Genomic DNA, 19,440 nt, shown 5'->3' with positions numbered 1-19,440 from the left:
ATCTAAGGTGCCAAGGTTCACCATCACTGTCCTAGGACAAGACTACGGAAACCTCCCCCTGTTCTAGGGTGACAACACTCACTTGCCGTACTGTATTTTATGAAGCAGCGTTATCACCCTAGCACAACACTACAGAAAACAACACCTTCTCTCTGCTCCTTCATAGAGGGGTGGGGTTCTGTAGTCCTTCAAGATGACTGAGAACAATGTAACTGATAAGACTGCAGCACAAGAAGAGAGTACAAATGTATATTTTTGCACTTATGGAACAGATAAAAAAAAAAATGAAAAAAAATATCAGTGGTATGTTTCATTATTCGGGTTTCCATACACTTTCATCAGGCTGGCTACATTACTGTGATGTGCGATTGATAAATACAGCCTGCAAGTTAAGAAATAACCTTTGCAGCTTCTTATTAAAGAAGACTCAACCTTTCTTCTTTTTTTTTTTTTTAATTTGCAAGTGAGAGACTGGAAAAAGCAGAGCTGCTCCCCACAGACAATAGTCGGCCAGTGTAATAAGCCATTTAGATAGCACCAGGTCTGCTCACTATAAAACTATGGGGGTCTTACATCAAAGACTCTCACAAAGAAAACAGTTAAAAACTGCAGCAGATTTAATAGGTTAAAGGCAAAGGCTTGAGAGAGGGCAAAGGATTTATTTTATTGAGAAATTGATTATATCCCAGTCTAGCCACCATAATTCGTTTTAACACGCTACAATAAAACAAATAGCCCTTTGACACGTAGGGTACGTCTGTAAAGCAACGCAAAGCCCCTCTGGTGGGCAAGGAGAGCGAATTCCAAGGGATCAAAGGGGAAGGACGTCTACGTACGCCAGTTATAATAGGTGTGTGAAGCACATTGTAACACGAATGCTAAAGAGCTACAAAAATACTGCTTTTGTGTATGTGACAGTATGAAGCAACTGACATCCTCAGGACCAATAAGCACGGTAGTTATGTCCTCAGCCATAAATGTGGTCATTCGGGGATGCGGGGCGGGAAACTTGGTGCTAAAGGGTTGGTAAAATGATACAGGTATGGTGGTTGTGCTACGAATGTTAAAAAACTGCTAGATATCAATACTTACCTCTCAATGATTACCAAGGTGGTAAACTTATACCCTAAATTGCAATGCATTTCCAAAGTTCAGATCTATACTTTCCTGAGTTAGCTGTGCTTAGCCATAGACTTCTGTTGTATACTGCAGGTGTGGTGAGCTTTCAGAAAGGGCACCACACCCGCAGGATATAATAGAAGTCTATGACTAAGCGAGTAAGTGCAGCAAACCCGCAGGAAAGCTGCAGGTACACTGCACTGCACTGCACCCGCGGTGTGGGTAAGCCGCAGTACATCAGTGTGAGAGCAGCCCTATACTATTATAACCAGTGTATTCCTTCACACTGACCTGAATATCTCTTCTTTCCTGCTGCTGGCACCACTCTGGAGACAGCTAGCTGGGATAAGAGATGGAGTGCAGTTGGTATCACTCCATATGGGACAGGAGTCAGCACTACGGAGGAGGTATCGGCTTATGTGGCTCTTGCTCCTTACTACAGCTCCAACTTTACAACTAGTGCCACTGCATTACATTGTTTGATGCTCTGGAATGGTGGGTCAGCAAGCCCAGACTGTGATCTACCAGTCACACCTAGCCACGATCTACTGGTTGCTGACACCCCCCCCCCCCCCTGTGTAAACCAAATCAGCATGGCCAAGCATCGCATACTGCTGAGAAGCTGTGTACTCTGGTATCATACCCATTAAATTCTCTGCTCATTGATTGACTGACACAAGCCTGGAACTGCCCAATTGATGGAATTTTTCATCAGTAGTTCACAATTCCCTATGTAGCATAATGCAGACCACTGTACTCTTTAGGCTGTGTCTTTACATTTCCTTCTGTAGATAACTGTCCTTAGTAAGCTATGCTATGCATTACATAATGTACACCACTACCCTCTACTGCTGTGCTATGCATTACATAATGTACACCACTACCCTCTACTGCTGTGCTGTGCATTACATAATGTACACCACTGCCCTCTACTGCTGTGCTGTGCATTACGTACTCCAGATGGCTGCACTCGGTATGCTGTTGTTTACTTCAGACTGTAAACTATGCTGTACATTACATAATCCACACAACTGTATTTTGTACACTTTGTTGTATGTTTCATCAGTGCCGGGAGAAGGTCATCTAGAGCCCAGGATGAACGTGCCAAATTGCACCCCCCCCCCCACCCCAAGTTGTATGAGCGAGCATTATGTGTCAGAAAAAATCCCATGCTCCCAAAAAATTGAATACTAATCTGCATGCTTAGCTCAAATCCTCTCATTCCAAAAAAAAAAAAAATTCCCCCTTTCCCAGCACAAATCCTCTACCCCTCAAATATCCCCTCCAAGAACAAATCCCCCCCCCTCCAATCTCCAAATTCCCCCTCTAAAATTTCCCTCCTAGTACAAATGCCCCCTAATCATCCATACCAGCACAATACCCCCTCCAAATAAAATTACTCCTAGCACAAATCCCCCCCCCCCATATTAACGTTCTAGCACAACCCCTCCAAATCCCTCATCCTAGCACAAATCCCCTTCCCCATCTCTGCTCTCAACACAAATCCCCCAAAATCACCACTCTTATCATACCACTCCAAATTTCCCCTCCTAGAACAATTATCACCTCCTACTGCCCCCTGCTCCCCCCCAACACAAATCTCCTCCCCCCAATCTCCTTGTGGTGCCCCCGAACTTCACACGATACCACAGTGCCCAGGGCAGCCGCTCCTCCTGCCCACAACTTGTCCCAGCCCTGTGTTTTATACCCTGGACTGCTCTGGGCGCAGGGCAGGGACAATTTTCCTACTGACCCCCAATTAATAGGCATTTGTAAGGGTTCCCTGAGACCTGAAAATTATTTTAGGGGTTCCTCTGACTTACAAAGCTTGAAAAAGGCTACTATTCTCACGGTATATTACATTCTGGACACTAATGCACTATATATATATATATATATATATATATATATATATATATATACACACAGGCATGTACTGGCCATTGGGACTACAGGGAGTTTCCCGGTGGGCCGATGGCTCAGTGGGCCACTCTGATGCAAGGGGGCTGGTGATGGGACACTCTGATGTAAGGGGGCTGGTGATGGGACACTCTGATGTAAGGGGGCTGGTGATGGGACACTCTGATGTAAGGGGGCTGGTGATGGGACACTCTGATGTAAGGGGGCTGCTAATGAGACACTCTGATGTAAGGGGGCTGCTAATGAGACACTCTGATGTAAGGGGGCTGCTAATGAGACACTCTGATGTAAGGGGGTGCTGATGGGACACTCTGATGTAAGGGGGTGCTGATGAGACACTCTGATGTAAGGGGGTGCTGTTGAGACACTCTGATGTAAGGGGGTGCTGATGGGACACTCTGATGTAAGGGGGTGCTGATGAGACACTCTGATGTAAGGGGGCTGCTCAGGGGACACTCTGATGTAAGGGGGTGCCGATGAGACACTCTGATGTAAGGGGGCGCTGATGAGACACTCTGATGTAAGGGGGCGCTGATGAGACACTCTGATGTAAGGGGGCGCTGATGAGACACTCTGATGTAAGGGGGCGCTGATGAGACACTCTGATGCAAGGGGCTGCTGATGGGACACTCTGATGTAAGGGGGCTGCTCAGGGGACACTCTGATGTAAGGGGGTGCTGTTGAGACACTCTGATGTAAGGGGGTGCTGATGAGACACTCTGATGTAAGGGGGTGCTGTTGAGACACTCTGATGTAAGGGGCTGCTGATGGGACACTCTGATTTAAGGGGTGCTGATGGGACACTCTGATGTAAGGGGTGCTGATGGGACACTCTGATGTAAGGGGTGCTGATGGGACACTCTGATGTAAGGGGTGCTGATGGGACACTCTGATGTAAGGGGGCGCTGATGAGACACTCTGATGTAAGGGGGCGCTGTTGAGACACTCTGATGTAAGGGGGCGCTGATGAGACACTCTGATGTAAGGGCGCTGATGGGACACTCTGATGTAAGGGGGCGCTGTTGAGACACTCTGATGTAAGGGGCTGCTGATGGGACACTCTGATGTAAGGGGTGCTGATGGGACACTCTGATGTAAGGGGGCGCTGATGAGACACTCTGATGTAAGGGGGCGCTGTTGAGACACTCTGATGTAAGGGGCTGCTGATGGGACACTCAAAATGTAAGTGGGCCGGTCTAAGGATGAAGTCCAGGGCCAAATTTCTTTCCCAGTCCAGCCCTGTATATATTATATATTGTGCTGTACATTGAATTCCCCATGCTGCTGTATTTTGTATGTATACCACATACCCTGGACCACTGCATGCCACTTTGTACATTGGATAGTCCAGACTGCCATATTCTGTACAACAACGTATTGTTACATGCTCTGAGCAGTTGTACTCTGTATGTCATGCTGTATGCTACATATTCAGGACTGTTGCATTGTTCTGATGCTACATACTCTGAACCACTGCATTCATTACCCTGTGATATGCATTACATCGTGCGGATCACCACAATCTGTTTTCTGTGCTGTAGATTACAACATTCAGACCACAATACTCTTTAAACTGTTCTATACACATAAATTATTTGTACAGCTAGAGACTCTCTAGTATGATGTCAAAGCAGAACTCCAGATCAACAGCTAAATACAAAGGTATAGAATTATGGTGGGATTGTAGGAGTGCCTTCACCCCAAAATCAAACTGAAAACGGAATACCCTCCAAGGAATCAAGTGACTATGACTCTGGAGCGTATTTGTCTGTGGTGCCATTACATAGTCCCTTGCTTCCTTGGAGAGTTTTCTATTTTCGACAGCTAATTACACGGCTAAATAAATACACATGATCTGTCTTACATGGTCAAGAATATTTAATTTTGTTCAGCAAGCCTTGTGATTCCCAGCAACCCTGCCTGACCGCACTGTTAGGTCAGTGACCTTACATATATCCACTGCAGGTAGGTAATACAGTTGGCCACCAACCCACCCCTGACCTTCTGGTTGGACAGTACTGGAGGATCACTCTGCTCACGTGGCTCTCTCCTCCCATCAGCAGGCTCTCTCTGTTAACCTGACAATGACTATGACAATTAACCAGGGGCGGACTGACAACTCATGGGGCCCCCGGGCAATAGGAGATTATGAGGACCCCAGGCAATCAGAGATTATGGGGCCACACAGTATACACAAACACACACACACAGTATACAATCACACAGGTTACACATACATGTACACACAGTATACATGTATGTTTCTATTGGCTGAGAAGGTATTGGAGCGGTGGGGCAGCCATAATCTCTGGATTTTTAGACCAAAAGGATGTCGGTAAAGGACATTTCAGAGGCAGATGTAAAAAAAAACACAGATTTTTACATACTGTCTCTGGTTTTACTGAGGCTGGCAACCCTGATGGGGCCCCCTAGTGGCCCGGGGCCCTCGGGCAGTACCCGAGTGGCTGAATGGTCAGTCCCCACTGCAATTAACCTGACAATGCTAGCTTGTACAATGATGTAGAGTCTGAGTGACTCACAGGACCACCATATCCTCCTGTCCCGTTGACCCTTGGATTACAGGAAGATGATTTAAAGAAGATTTAAGCCCAATCTATCCCCAATCTGCTCCCACTACCCATGTTGGATTTTAATTTCACAAACATTTTATGAAACTGCTAAGAGAAAAGTCTAGAAATGGGAGATATAATACATTGCACAGACATATCCATATTGTAGGGTAAAATGCAGTATAGGAGATCAACCTTTGATGGTAGTAGGGTTGTTCATTAGAGGAAGGAGGTGTAGGTGTGTGGCTGAAGCGTTGGGGTGGTTGGGTTGAATTTGAAGGGCAAACTAATGGTGCAGTGGACTGTGGGAAATGCTACTGAATGGTAGTTAAGTGTGGGCTCTGTAGAGTCAGAAGCTGGGTGGATAGGGAATTGGGGTTAGGTAGGGGTGGGAATTGGTAAAGGGGAGGTAGGGGAAAAGAGAAGGGTTTAAGGAGATGGGGAGAAAGAAAAGAGGGAAGAGATGAGAGGGATGGAAGAGGAGGACTGGAAGAGAGGATAAAGAATAATGGGTGGAAATGGGAGAGCAAGGAAAAAAAAAGAGAAAAGGAGAGGAGAGTTGAGGAGAGGAGAAAATGGGGAGGAAGAAGTAGAAATGTCAAGAGTCCAGGGATCATTTACCATTTAAATAGCAAAAGTTTCTGGTGATGGTTGGTCACGTGTACAATATCCACTTTGGAGTTTTAAAGTCCAGCTCCTATCAAAACAGTTTTTTTTTCCGTTTGGTTAAACTGAGTGAAGGGTTAGAGCCTATGTCATGCATTTATTGATCAGGAATATTTTCAATGTAAGTTAAAACATTAACTAAAACGCTTTTGGGGTGAGGAAGGTCAGATGATCCTGCTTTAGTCTAGTGACACCCCATTCCCTTATTTCTTGTCCAGGAGTCACTATGACAGCAAGTAAATTTAGATCTCCCCGGTGTGATCAGAGGCCAAAATAAAAAGAATTTCTTACCTTCTATGCTATGTTACTGTTATTTGCACGGTCACAATTGGATTGCATTGAGCTACATCAGGAGGTGTAAAGACTCCCATGATGTAGGAGGTAGAAGATGCTGAGAAGTGGATAAGGAAGATGTCTGGAACTATGATGCAGAAAACACAGGTAGAAGTAATTAAAAAGGCAAAGAGTGAATCAACCTACTGGACTTCCAATTATAATTGTCTAAGATATGATTTGCCTTCAAAGAAAAAAGGTGAGAAGCATGCAGAGAACAAGAAAAAGTGTGAAAACTCACATCTGGTGACATTGTGTGTGATCACATGGCTGGTGTGTGCACAACCTAAAGGTATTCATTCGCCTTGAGTAGAAAACTACACACAGGTCTTTTGGTGAACCCACTCTTGATGCACTTAAAGTAGAACTTCACTCTCCCAACCAAAATGGATTATTTTTAATCATCATGCTGGTAAGATTAGTAAATTGATAGGAAAGTATATTATATTTAAAGTGCATTTCTTTGGTTACTTCCTGGTTCCTTGCCTAGGCAAATGTTGTCATAAATCCCAGGAGTCTTCATAATGGGAGGAGAGAAGGAGCTTGCTTGAGCTGAGGGCAGAAGGATTCCAGGAAGTAAATATTTTGCCTTTTGCTCAGGATGACGACGGCCAGAAATGCTAGGAGTGTTTTTCAAAGTGATTTCTGAATAAAATAAAGTATAGAGATATGGATGGATTGGGGGGGTTGGTTTTAATATTTAAAATTAATTGAATAGTGTTTTTGGTTTGTGGTGCTCAGAGGCAGTGAAGATCCGCTGTAAGAGGGGCCCAAATCTAGTTCTTCTTATGGAACTTTGGAATGAGCAAGCAGTGGGAGGCGTAATACCAGGAAAAAGCCTGTCAGGTAGCAAACGCAGACAGAGGGGACATAGTTACATAGTGAACGTAAATTCCATTCCATATGAATGGAAAAAGTGTAATCTCTGCAGCATCTCTTTTTAATTCTAGATTAGCGCTATAAAACATTAAAACCATTCAATGTTATTTTTCATTGTGTCCTATTGGGGAGATTCTCCTTCATGTCCTGTCTAAGCCCTTGTACACACGGTCAGACATTCCGACAACAAAATCCGTCGGATTTTTTCCGACGGATTTTGTCCGAAACTGGTATTGCATACACACGGTCGGACAAAGTTGTCGTAAAAAAATCCGATCGTTCGTAACGTGATGACGTTATTTAGTTACGACGGGACTACGTTCAGGCTATCATAGCTTTGGTCTAGGAATTTGATCTGAGCATGTGTGGCACTTTGTCCGATCGGAATTCTCTACAAACGATCGGATCATGTTATCGGAAAATTTTTATATCCAGCTCTCAAACTTTGTTGGTTGGATATTCCGACGGAAAAAGTCAGATGAAGCCCACACATGGTCGGATTATCCGACAACACGGTCCGATCAGATATTTTCCGTCAGAAAGTCCGACCGTGTGTACAAGGGCTTAGAGATACAACAGGACCCTGTACTAGTGGATTTTTAAATGACCATTTATACAAAAAAAACTAAATTGTAATTTCCCAAACAAAATATTAACAAAAAATAAAGTATTAATTCGAGAAACATTACCCATCCTGCTACTTCAAATTTTTGAACTATGGTCAAAAATGAACAACGATTTGACCCCACTAACGAGTGGAAAGGTGCTGCTGGATGGAGCTCTGCTATTAAACCCAGCCTGGTTTGGGGCCTAATGTGTGCTGAAGTGGTCCTGCCTGGTCTGGGGGAAGCGATGCCAAGGAGGAGACCCAGGGAGAGTTTCCATGCTGGAGAGAGCCAGAAAGAAGACTGGTCTCTCAGAAGGGCCTGGTGACTAACTTGAGGGATGCACTGAAATTTGGGAACATACTTACAGTGTTGTCGGGGTGGCTTAAAGGTTCTGACACTAAAACTGGACATGGATCTGGGAAGTCTGTAAGTGATCTGCTACAGTATCTTAGACCCCTAACCCTCACCTACTTAACTGTTCTGCAATAAAACTTTAAAAGGACAAAAGGGACTGGCGCCCCATTTCCTTTCTTGGTCCACCCATTTTAGCAATAGACTCAGCTCTGGGGTGAAATGCTAGCCCGTCTATACCTCTAGAGATGCTATCCTGACTTTGGGGGTGTCAGAGGGGTGATACACCTCTCCTCTTCACTATGTGCAGTGGTAACATCCTCTGATCCCTATGTCACTGCTTGGTCCTATAGTGAGGTAGGGGGTTAATGAGGTAGGTTGTCAGCATAAGTGTATAATACCTGACTCCCCCACTATGGGCATCAGCACCATACTCGGACCCCTATGTCGCTGCTTAGTCCTATAGTGAGGTAGGTTGACAATAAGGTAGGGTGTCATCATAATAGTCAGATATCTGTCTCTCCCACTATGCAAAGTGGTTCCATTTTCTGACACCTATGTCATTGCTTAGTCCTATAGTGAGGCGGGCTGTCAATGAGGTAGGGTGTTGGCATGAGAATCAGATGTCTGTCTCCACCACTAGGCGCAGAATGGAACTGCAGCATGCAGCAGTGGGAACAGATATGCAACACTCCCAGACATGTTGAATTCTGAAGAGTCTAATGGAAGCTGCAGCATTGGAATGGAGATGATGTAGGAGACATGGACCACCACAAAGATGAGTATAAGAACATTGCAGGGTACCTTTTTTTTGGGGGGGGGGGGGGGGGGGAGGGTTGCTTTAAAGTATATCTAAATATACATAATTTCCATACTCTATCAAAATCTAGAGCTGCTGAGGAATGACTCCATTTGTGTTTTGCCCAAGCTCTACTGGGGTTTAAGTAAAGTCTGCTATGCTTAATGCCATCCAAGACTGGGAATATGCATCATTAAAAAAAATGTAGATGTAATGAGAAGAAATTCAAAAGTTCTTAAATCATCAGACAATGAAGAAGCTGTTAACACCATACTTCCTAGAATTTTCGGTCATAATGCCTGCCGATCTTCTTCTGCCTTCCCTTACAGGTAGATATTGTCTGTGATATGTCCCTATTTATCAAGCAATATAATTTAATCTCCATACTTATATTAAAGGAAGGCCAAGTCCAGTTTGATTCTCTAGAGCTGCATCACCATCTTGAGGAAAAACTGGGCCACTACAGGCCTGTACTTTAACCTTCTAAGCCAGGAGACTTGGATCCTAACCTCATAAAATTTCTACGCCTTACTATTTTCTTTGCCCTATCTGATTCTGGCACCTAACTACGGCCAAATAAAGATTAGGGTACCTATGAGCACTTGGCCCCCATCAATAAAGTCATAGCGCATACTACTACTGCTATGTAATGTTAAGCAGGCCATACACATGTAGATTTTTCTTATTGTAAAAAAATGTAACAGATTCTTCTGAAATTGAACAGATTCTTGGCAGCCATGTTTTTCTCTTTCCTTTGACGCTCTGGATTATGGATCGGCATTCTCACTAATAACGCAAAATTGCAATGATATCAGAGTGCTGGACTGGTCGCACGGAGTGGAGGAAGCTTGTGAGAGCGAGGGATGAGGTAAGAAAACTGATTTTTAAAGAACTTTACTCCCCCTGTTAAAATTGTAGCACCCTCCTAGTGAAGAGTAGGCCTGACAGGTACATTTTGTTAGCGCCACTGTAGTCAGAAGAGCAAGGAGTTGATTAATTAAGGCTGCTCAGTGTTTTACAGGCTGCTACTCTGTTACTTCTCCCTCTCTGTCTTCTAGAGGATTCTAGAACCATAGTGGGAGGAAAAACAGGGCATGCAACCTGAATATGTCTGTGACTTCGGTCAATCCCTGAAAAGAAGTACCCAGTAGGTGGTGAGAGAGACTATAAATAGTCTAAGGCCTGAGCAGCAAGCAGCAATTTTCCAGTTCTACAGTAGGAGACCCCTATGTAGGAACTCTGTCCCTGGTCCCGAACTGTAGAAGACACAGAGCTCCCAGCTAGGCTTAGCTGGGGGGCCTTTTGCAAGTTCAAGTGAAGGGAGAAATCTGGAGAAGCTCACTGGAAAGAGCCAGGAGAAAGTTTGTGGGAAAGAGTACAGCTGTCCTATGGTGCTGTGAGTCTACATCTCCCTCACTAGGAAGAGCCTGGTGGATATTGGTAGGAGCCAACCGGTGATCCTGTGACTATGTGAATAAATGACCCCAGCGCTGAAGAGTAGTGACTGTGTGTAGTTTTAACTCTGGAAGGAGTACAGGTCACCATCAGCAGAGAGACCCTGTGGGACATTCCTTGTTTTGTACAGTGCAGTCAGAAGTGAGCAGTCTTTAAGTTGGTCATTTCTACAGATTACCAGGGTGTCCCATGCTCCCTATCCTTATTCAAGTTCATTGCTCCCAATAAAAAACAAAAAATGAGTCCAGGATTACATCTAGCACACTGGCATGAGGGGAGGGATTGATGGTTGTATTATTGATCTTGATGGAGAAGTCAGGGGAGAGGACACGGGCAGGGGGGAATATTATGAGCTCAAATTTAGAAAGATTGAGGCGCCAGTGGGAGCATGGCAGCAAACAGCGGCGGGGATTCGGGGAAGGTGGTCAGCGAGGACCGCAGTTAGATATGAGAGCCCAGGAGGGCTCCTCCCCCTCCTCTCTGCTCCAAGAACCATGTGGCCCGGGCTGGAGGGCAAGCTGACTGGGGGCCCGGAGGAAGAGAATATGCGAGAAGCGGAGGCTGCCAAGGAGCCACTGGAAGGAACAGAGCAATGAAAGCCCCCCGTCTCTCAGTCCCCCCATCTGTCTCCCAGCTCCCCCCCTTCAGCCCCTCCTCTGTTTTTCAGCACCCCTCTGTCTCTCAGCCCCTCTTCTGTCTTTCAGCCCCCCTGCTAGCAGCCGAATAAAGGGTTAAAAGTGCCTGTGTGGCGCTGCCAAGGATGAAGGTGTAGAAGGGAAATAGGATCAACATTCAACGGCAGATCTTTAGGGGATACACTACAAAATCCTTCTCCCCGCTCCTCTTACCTTGTCCTCTGGGTTGTCCACAAAGAACATGCACGCCCAGTGAATACAGCATTGCCTGGTGTAGGCTGCCTCTCTTCAGTCTATGCGCACTGTGTCACAGTCCACCATCTTGTTATCTGACCTCATCAGGGGGCTGGCTGTCTCTTCCTGATGCCTCCTAGAATGTGTGACATCGGTATCTAGAAAAAAATAAAAATAAAATAATATCTGATTATGTAATGGGGGAGGAGCCAAATGATAGTAAGTCATAGAAAAGAGAAAATGTTCCCTTTGATAGTACCCTAGGCATAAAAGTACATCTAACCCTTGTAGTGCAGGGGTAGGGAGCTCCACCTCAAGGGAGGCTTTTAACATTTCCAGAAGTTCAGCTTTTAACAATCCAATCAATCTTCATCCAGTCAGACAGTCCCTTGTACTGCATAGTTGTTAGCAGATCTAAAGAAGATTGTACAATCTGGTTGCTACATGTAGGGCTTTAGGATTTGTTACTGGTTATATTTAGTTTCTTTTTACGCTCAGTGCTTACTTTGTGGCATCAAGCCTGACAATTATGTTAACATACACTTCTGCAACGTTATCCCGCCATGAGTATCTTTGAAATCTGATGAGCATCCGTTGCCCATGTCCAACAAGTAGCTCATTCACACAATGAACAAAGGAGGCACGGCAGGTTACAAAGGCAGAAAAGGATCTTTGGTATTTACAAACATACTTACATTTGTTTGGACATAATAGAGAAGCCGAGATTGACAAAAAACAGAGGATGGACAATGGGTTTTGCTTTCTTCAGGTTGTCCATATACTATACAATCTGATTGTACAATACTAATCTGTACAATTTCCTTTGGGACTAGTTTCTTGCCAAATGTGTCTATTGAAAGTATGAAACATGAGAAGTCAACACAAACATGTTCATATATAGCATCTGAGTCAAGTCTGATGAGCAAAGCATAACAAATAATTAAAAGTAAGCACATTACGGGACCCTGACAGGGGTTCAAGAGATAAAACTTTTTTGCGGAAGGGAGTTTAATAGACTCGTGGCCACTCATTAAAATTAGAATAAAAGAGGTTTAACCTTAAACTACGTAGAGGGTTTTTTACTGTAAGAGCAGCAAGGATGTGGAAGTCCCTTCCACAGGCGGTGGTCTCAGCAGGCGGCCATCGATAGCAACAAACAGGGATATACAATGTAATACTGACCTATACACACATAGGTTGGACTTGATGGACTTTGTGACAACAGTAAAGAAGCAGCAAAAAAAATGTTCAAAAATTGACAATACAGTTATGATGCAAACAGTATATGGGGCCTCAGAACAAGAGAAAAAGCATATCAAAGTGTTTGAAGAACACCGCATAAGAAGTATCTAGATATCACTAGAATATAAAGTAATGGGTGAGGCCAACATTATGCAATGTCTGGCTAAAGGGGAGTCAGATTTGGTTGAACAGGCTCAAAACTTAAAAAGAGGGTACGGGTGGGGAAGAAAAAGTGAGGAGGGAGATTGAGGAAAGAAGGAGAGAAATATAGGCATAGGAAAGGGAAAGAAGTAGGAAAATAAGAGGAGAGTCTCTGAGGAGCACCATGGCTCCCAAAGCGCAGTGGTATTGAGGACAGGGCAAAATAATCAATCCCCAAGGCAACAGTGTCATCAAAATCCGAAGGCAGGTAGTGTGCCATCCAGGGGTGCCATAAGTGTTCAAACTAAACAACTTTATCTGGGCGAATTGCTTCCCTTTTGGTGCAAATCATCGCCTTTATGCTGCGTTTGGTTTCAGTCAAGATGAGAGCTGTGGACTTCCAAGTTGTTATGTTTTCCATCTCACACAACATGCCTAAAAAAAATTCAAATATTTCTTACAATATCTTTAACCCTTTGTTAGGACAGAGTTCAAATCTAGTTAACAACTGATGATGAGATCTACCAGCACAGTAAAGGTTAAAGCTGAAGATAAAATAATATTGTTTTCCTCTACAGCTTTAGTTACATGTACCTGTAATGAAGGATGTCCCTCGATGTGCAGGCTCCTTTCATTACAGGGCTGCCCTGTCCTCTTCCTGTCTCTGAACTTCTGGCGCTGTGGGGGTTAATAGCTTCAGGTGTCCGGTCTCAGCTGCACTAAAGCTTGTTGTACTCTAGGAGAATTTTTCTTTGGATGAAAAATGAAAATTTGGATGAAAAGTGTTAGTGCATTTGATTTCCATTCAAAAGTAGTTGAAGATTTTGTTTGCTTTCAACATTCAGTTTTGTAATGAATGGACTTTACCGAAAAAAAACCACATACACTGTCAAAAACACGTACAGTCCAGACAAATTTTCCATCGTGCTAATTTTCTCGTCACTATGGTCCACAGCAAACCTTGGTTTGACCACATTAATGATTCCAAAAATGAACAAACGTACTTACAACATTTTACAATAAAAAATGTTGAATAAAATTCTACTAGTGCATACCCAGCTTTAGAATGATTGGAGGCGGACACGCCCCTCCTCCATTGAGAAAAGTTCTTGATTACACGACCTGTGCTATGATCTGTGAATGGAGGAGAGTCCGATCAGTCACAGGATTCGCTCTATATTTACAGATCATGTTACAGGCAGTGGAATTGAACATTTCTCATTGGAGGAGCGGGCAGGTGGGGGCGTGTCCCTGTTGCATTACCTTTAGTGCAGCTGAGCCCAGAGACATGAAACTGCAAACTCCGATATCAACAGAAGTTCAGCAGCAGGAAGAGGACAGGGCGGCCCTGCAGTGAAGATTTCTACAGAAGCCTGCAGCCTGTACATTCAGGACATACCGTATTTATCAGCGTATAACACGCACCCCAATTTAAGAGGGAAGCTTCAGGAAAAAAAACGTTTTCGTGTGCCCACCTGCAGCCTGTTGTGTGCCCACCTGCAGCCTGTTGTGTGCCCATCTGCAGCCTGTTCTGTGCCCAACTGCAGTCTGTTGCGTGCCCATCCGCAGCCTGTTCTGTGCCAACCTGCAGCCTGTTGTGTGCCCATCTGCAACCTGTTGTGTGCCCACCTGCAGCCTGTTGTGTGCCCATCTGCAGCCTGTTGTGTGCCCATCTGCAGCATGTTGTGTGCCCACCTTCAGCCTGTTCTGTGCCCATCTGCCCCCTCAATGCAGCTCACCATATCTCAGATGAAATCACAGAGCCGTCATCTGTTTCCTCGCTCTCAGTCAGCAGTCACATACACAGTCCCGCCTCTGCCATCTGCATTGGACCAGCTCCTGGGATAGACAGAACACTGGTCCAATGCCAGTGGCAGAGGCGGGACTGCGTGTTGGAGAGCCGCGCAGAGGGGAGATGGCGGCTCAGTGATATCTGGCGGGACTCACGCCCCTCCTTCCCTTCCGAGGTACACTGTCGGGATATATCACGCACCCGCGATTTTCCCCCTATTGTTAAGGGAAAAAAGTGTGTGTTATACACCGATAAATACAGCACTTTATTACAGGTAAGTAATGTAACTAAAACTGTAGAGGAGAAAAATATGTCTTATTAGCTAAACTTCAGCCTTAATTATGGCAAACACAGCTTCCCAGCCCCTCATACATGAAGAAGACAAAGTAGGTTTTTGTTCAGTTATCAGAAAGCAGCGATTCTTTGATTTGTTTTTTTACGTGATGCTAGATGAATGAGAACATGTAACAGATATAAAGTAGGTGTTATCCAAATCTGGCTCCAAAAGAGGAAATGCACTTTAAAGGGATTGTAAAGTGATTTTTTTTTTCTTTTTAAATAACAAACATGTTATACTTACCTCCACTGTGCAGCTCATTTTGCACAGAGTGGCCCCGAACCTGCTCTTCTGGGGTCCCTCGGCGGCTGTCTCGGCTTCCTCCCGCAGGTGCTTCTCACGTTCATGCGAGCTCCCTCGCATGGTGAGAAGCATCTGCGGGCACGCTCCCGTGATACAGCCGGCGCCTATAGCCGCTCGCTGTATCACACGGCCCCGCCCCCCGGCGCTCCGCGTCAGTGGATGTGATTGACAGCAGCGCGAGCCAATGGCTGCGCTGCTTTCCATCCATCCACTCCAGCCAATCAGTGGCCAGGCTGAACGGTGGAAAGGACGTCAGGGGACGAGCGCGGGACTTTCGAGGGGTGAGGTAAGTAAAACGGGGGGCTGGGGGGCGCGGGCACTGTCAGATGTTTTTTCACCTTAATGCATAGAATGCATTAAGGTGAAAAAACATTTACCTTTACAACCCCTATAAAGTGGACCTTCTCTCACATTTTAATATACAATTATTATTATTATTATTTTATTTTTTATTTAAAGCAGACACTCAGTCCATCTCTCAGCTGACTCGTCCCTCTCATCCAGCGCCACCATAGATGGTATAGACGCACAGATGTGCCAAAGAGCTCTATCCAACATTTGGGTGCTGCCAGAGCCTGAGACATGTGCAAAGATGGTGAAGGTCAGGGATATTCCCAACAGTTGTCCTTGAATATGGGCATGCACTGTGGTCAGAGAAGCCCGCGTGTATGCAGCAGGGCTAACACGGGACCCGAAGCCCTGAGGCACATCTACGCATGTGCAGGGGAAAAATGTAATTCGCACCTAGATGAGAAACATGGAAGTACTTCTTTGCAGCACAAAGTAATTACAGTTAAAAAATATATATATATATATGTCCTGTTTGTATGTGGGGTGCAGAGTGTGCAGCGGCAATAATTCAAACAGCCGGGTGCAACGTAAAACTTGTATTGAGGTAATGTGGCAACAGTTCACAGCAAACCCAGTGGGTAAGCTACCCAGCTGGGTGCACTCATAGTTTTCAACAATGTGAAGGAGCATATTCCAGCCAGACTGACAGCATCTGTTGAGGGGACAGAATACAGCCTGCCCATCTCATGCCCAATTGGTAAGGTGTCCAGAAGAGTTGCACCCTATGCTTTCCCACCTCGTTAGGAACTTTTCCCTAGCACTAGAACTGTCCCTCACGGGTGGGGAACCTGTGTCTACTCTACCAACTCACCAAAAGCACGCCATACCTGGGAATCAGGGTCTTAAAGGAGATGCAAACAAGCTTTTTCTGTACTTCTCTTGTGGATCACAGGCTAGTTGAGTTAGTTCCACACTCCTGTGACCCGTTTTCAGCAGACAGCCCACTGTCGGGTGACATCACCGAGCCGGTCCAGGCTTGGGCAAGATCGTGACAATGGAACCAGGATCCGTTCACATGCCTGGACCAGCACCCTTCTCAGCCTCTCACTGAGCTGCTGAGAGCCTGAGCTGGCCGCTCCCACCCCCTCCACAGCCCAGTGATCCAGTGAGTGTGGGGGGCGGGGTAGAACAGAGAGCTGTGATTGACAGCCACCAGTTCTCTGCTCAGGGAGCCCTGGGAACTGAGCGATCAGCGGTGTTCAGTCGCTCGGCTTCAGTGTTGGAGGCGCTGGGGGACACATGCAGCACGAACTGATGCTGCATCCACTTTGTTTGTTTTTTCAAGAATCATACCTAACATACTTCTCCTTTATAAAGACTCTGCCAGATCCAAGATGGTCGCCAGAGTCACATGGGGCAGCATCATCCAACTGGATTGCTTCCCCAGTGACCCAGGAAACAATAGAGGAACCATGTTTCTCCTGACTTCCTCTCCAGCTGCAGTGCCCCTGCGGACAGCACCACTTGCAGTGGAGAAAGTAGACTGCACCTGCCTACAAATTGTAAGAGAGGGAGGAGGTAGGAGGCATCAGCACCTCTGCATTTTTTTTGCCTACGCATGTAGTTGAGACCCGAAGTCATGTGCAAAGACCCCTGTTATGCAGGTTTCAAAATTCATCGTGTTTGCGCATTTGTGTGAAATCTCCTGCTCATGTGCACATATGCCAAACGGACACTGTCAGGGCCTGAAGGCCGGGTAGACCCCTTAACACATCTGCGTATGTGCCATAATTAACGAAGGAGATGCAGGAAGGGGAAGTGCAAGCCAAATTCAAGGGGACCGAAATTCCTCTTAAAGTTAGCATCATCTGCAGTCCTGTCCTCCACCACCACTGAGTGACCAATGGTAGCTGAGCAGAGGACCGCACAGAGGACTGAGGAGTCACGGAGAGGCACATCCAGTTTCCAAGAACATCTCGGAATATAAGTACGGCACAAAACGCCCAAATTTTAAGAGTCAAACCCATAACATTTTATTTCCCGGCTGTTCTGCTAATAATAATATTTTCTATACTTGATTGTCTATTGCAGTAAAATATGTTCCTGATTTTCGCATACAGTCTAGCATTGTGTATGAGGCCCGCTGTGACTGATCCCAGCTTCGTACCACTGAAGAGCTTCTGTATTATTGTGAGTGATACCTGACAGCTGGAAGCCTGCATCCCTTCACCTGTTCTCATGGTTTGTTTACCTCTGCATTCACCGATCACACACATGTACCAATGTCAAGACATCATGCTCATTTTCTGGAAGGTTTCAATGCAAGGACTTTTTTTTTCTTTCCGGGAATCCAATTAAATTTCACACATTGTAACATTTCTCCTCTTACTGCTTTACTTGTCCATGTGTTTTTCTAATCACCTCTGGAGTTTACTCCCATTTTTCACTTTTGACTTTCCTCAGGCACCTCCTGTCACATCCCCTTCTCTGGATTAGACATTTGTCTCACGTATGCCACTTCTTTAAAGACCATCTCCACCCAACATCAGCTTTGCTTGGTTGCTGGCAAGTTAAACCACATGTTGGTCTCTTTTTACCTCCAATGAAGTGGAAGTACCAGTTTTATCCAAAGGCTATAGCCATGACCCCAAAAATGCATTTTTTTTTATGTATGTGACTTTAAAATATTTCTGGGGGGCTCAAACTGCTTTATCTGTCATTGAGAGGGCAATGCAGCTAATCTTGGGCATGTTCTGTAGATACATCTATGCTAAGGCCAATTATCCTACCAGCATTTCTTTGGAGCGTGGAAGGAAATTGAAGTACCCGGAGGAAACTCATGCAAGCACAGGGAGAACATACAAACTCCATGCAGGTAGTGCCCTTGCCCCATTATGTATTGCAAATTATCGTTACATTTTATATTACAAAATTATGACATCTGGTACACTGTTAAAGCATTTCTATACCGAAGATCAAATATTTAATCGCTTGCCAGTCTTTAAATGAGGTAGCTGCATTCGTTTTCCCTTTTCAGGCTTTGTATCCATTCTTTTTACCTGGCTCCTTGGAATAACACATTTCCTGTCCTTGTGTGACAACTATTCTTTACTGCTCTGTATCTATGGGAGGAGTCATGGTTATCCCCTCCCCTTGCTGCTGGGAGTCGGCGCGGCTTCTTGTAGGCCTTGGGGGTTGGCTTTCCCTTTGCGCGTATCTTCACCGCTCTGCACATTGGGACTGGAGTGTTCGCTGTACCAGTTGGCAGATTCTGGGCGCAGCAATCAGGAGTTTCTTTTGTTCAGCCATCAGTGGTAAATATAAACACTGTTTAATTATAAAGATTGTTTGTACCAATATTGTATTGTAACAATATTAAATATGCACTGTCTTTGATAGTATTGTTTTCTTAAAATGATCTCATTACTACAATGCATTCTCTTTTTAGAGTTTCTCCCTCTGTATTCCCCCAGAAGAAGTCTAAGGTTGAAATGCGTTGGGGGGATATTATGATCACACAAATCTTTATATCATGCTATGTCTTTCTGTATGTACTCATGGCTGCATCATTATGTACATGTTTTCGTTTCATGTCCAGAGCTCATGTTTTAACACATTAATGTCTTTTTTGTATTTTTCTTTTAAATAAAAATTCATACTTTTCTAAAAAAGAGAGAATATTTTTCTTTAACGAATGTTTTGCTGGCAATAAAACCCCATGGGAAAACTTTTCCATTTCATGGTTATTGCCCACAAACCCTAACA

Source organism: Lithobates pipiens, unplaced genomic scaffold, assembly GCF_037356315.1.
Source record: "Lithobates pipiens isolate NorthernLeopardFrog02 unplaced genomic scaffold, aLitPip1_a1.2 Scaffold_22, whole genome shotgun sequence".
Taxonomy (NCBI): domain Eukaryota; kingdom Metazoa; phylum Chordata; class Amphibia; order Anura; family Ranidae; genus Lithobates; species Lithobates pipiens.
This window is presented reverse-complemented; position numbering follows the sequence as displayed.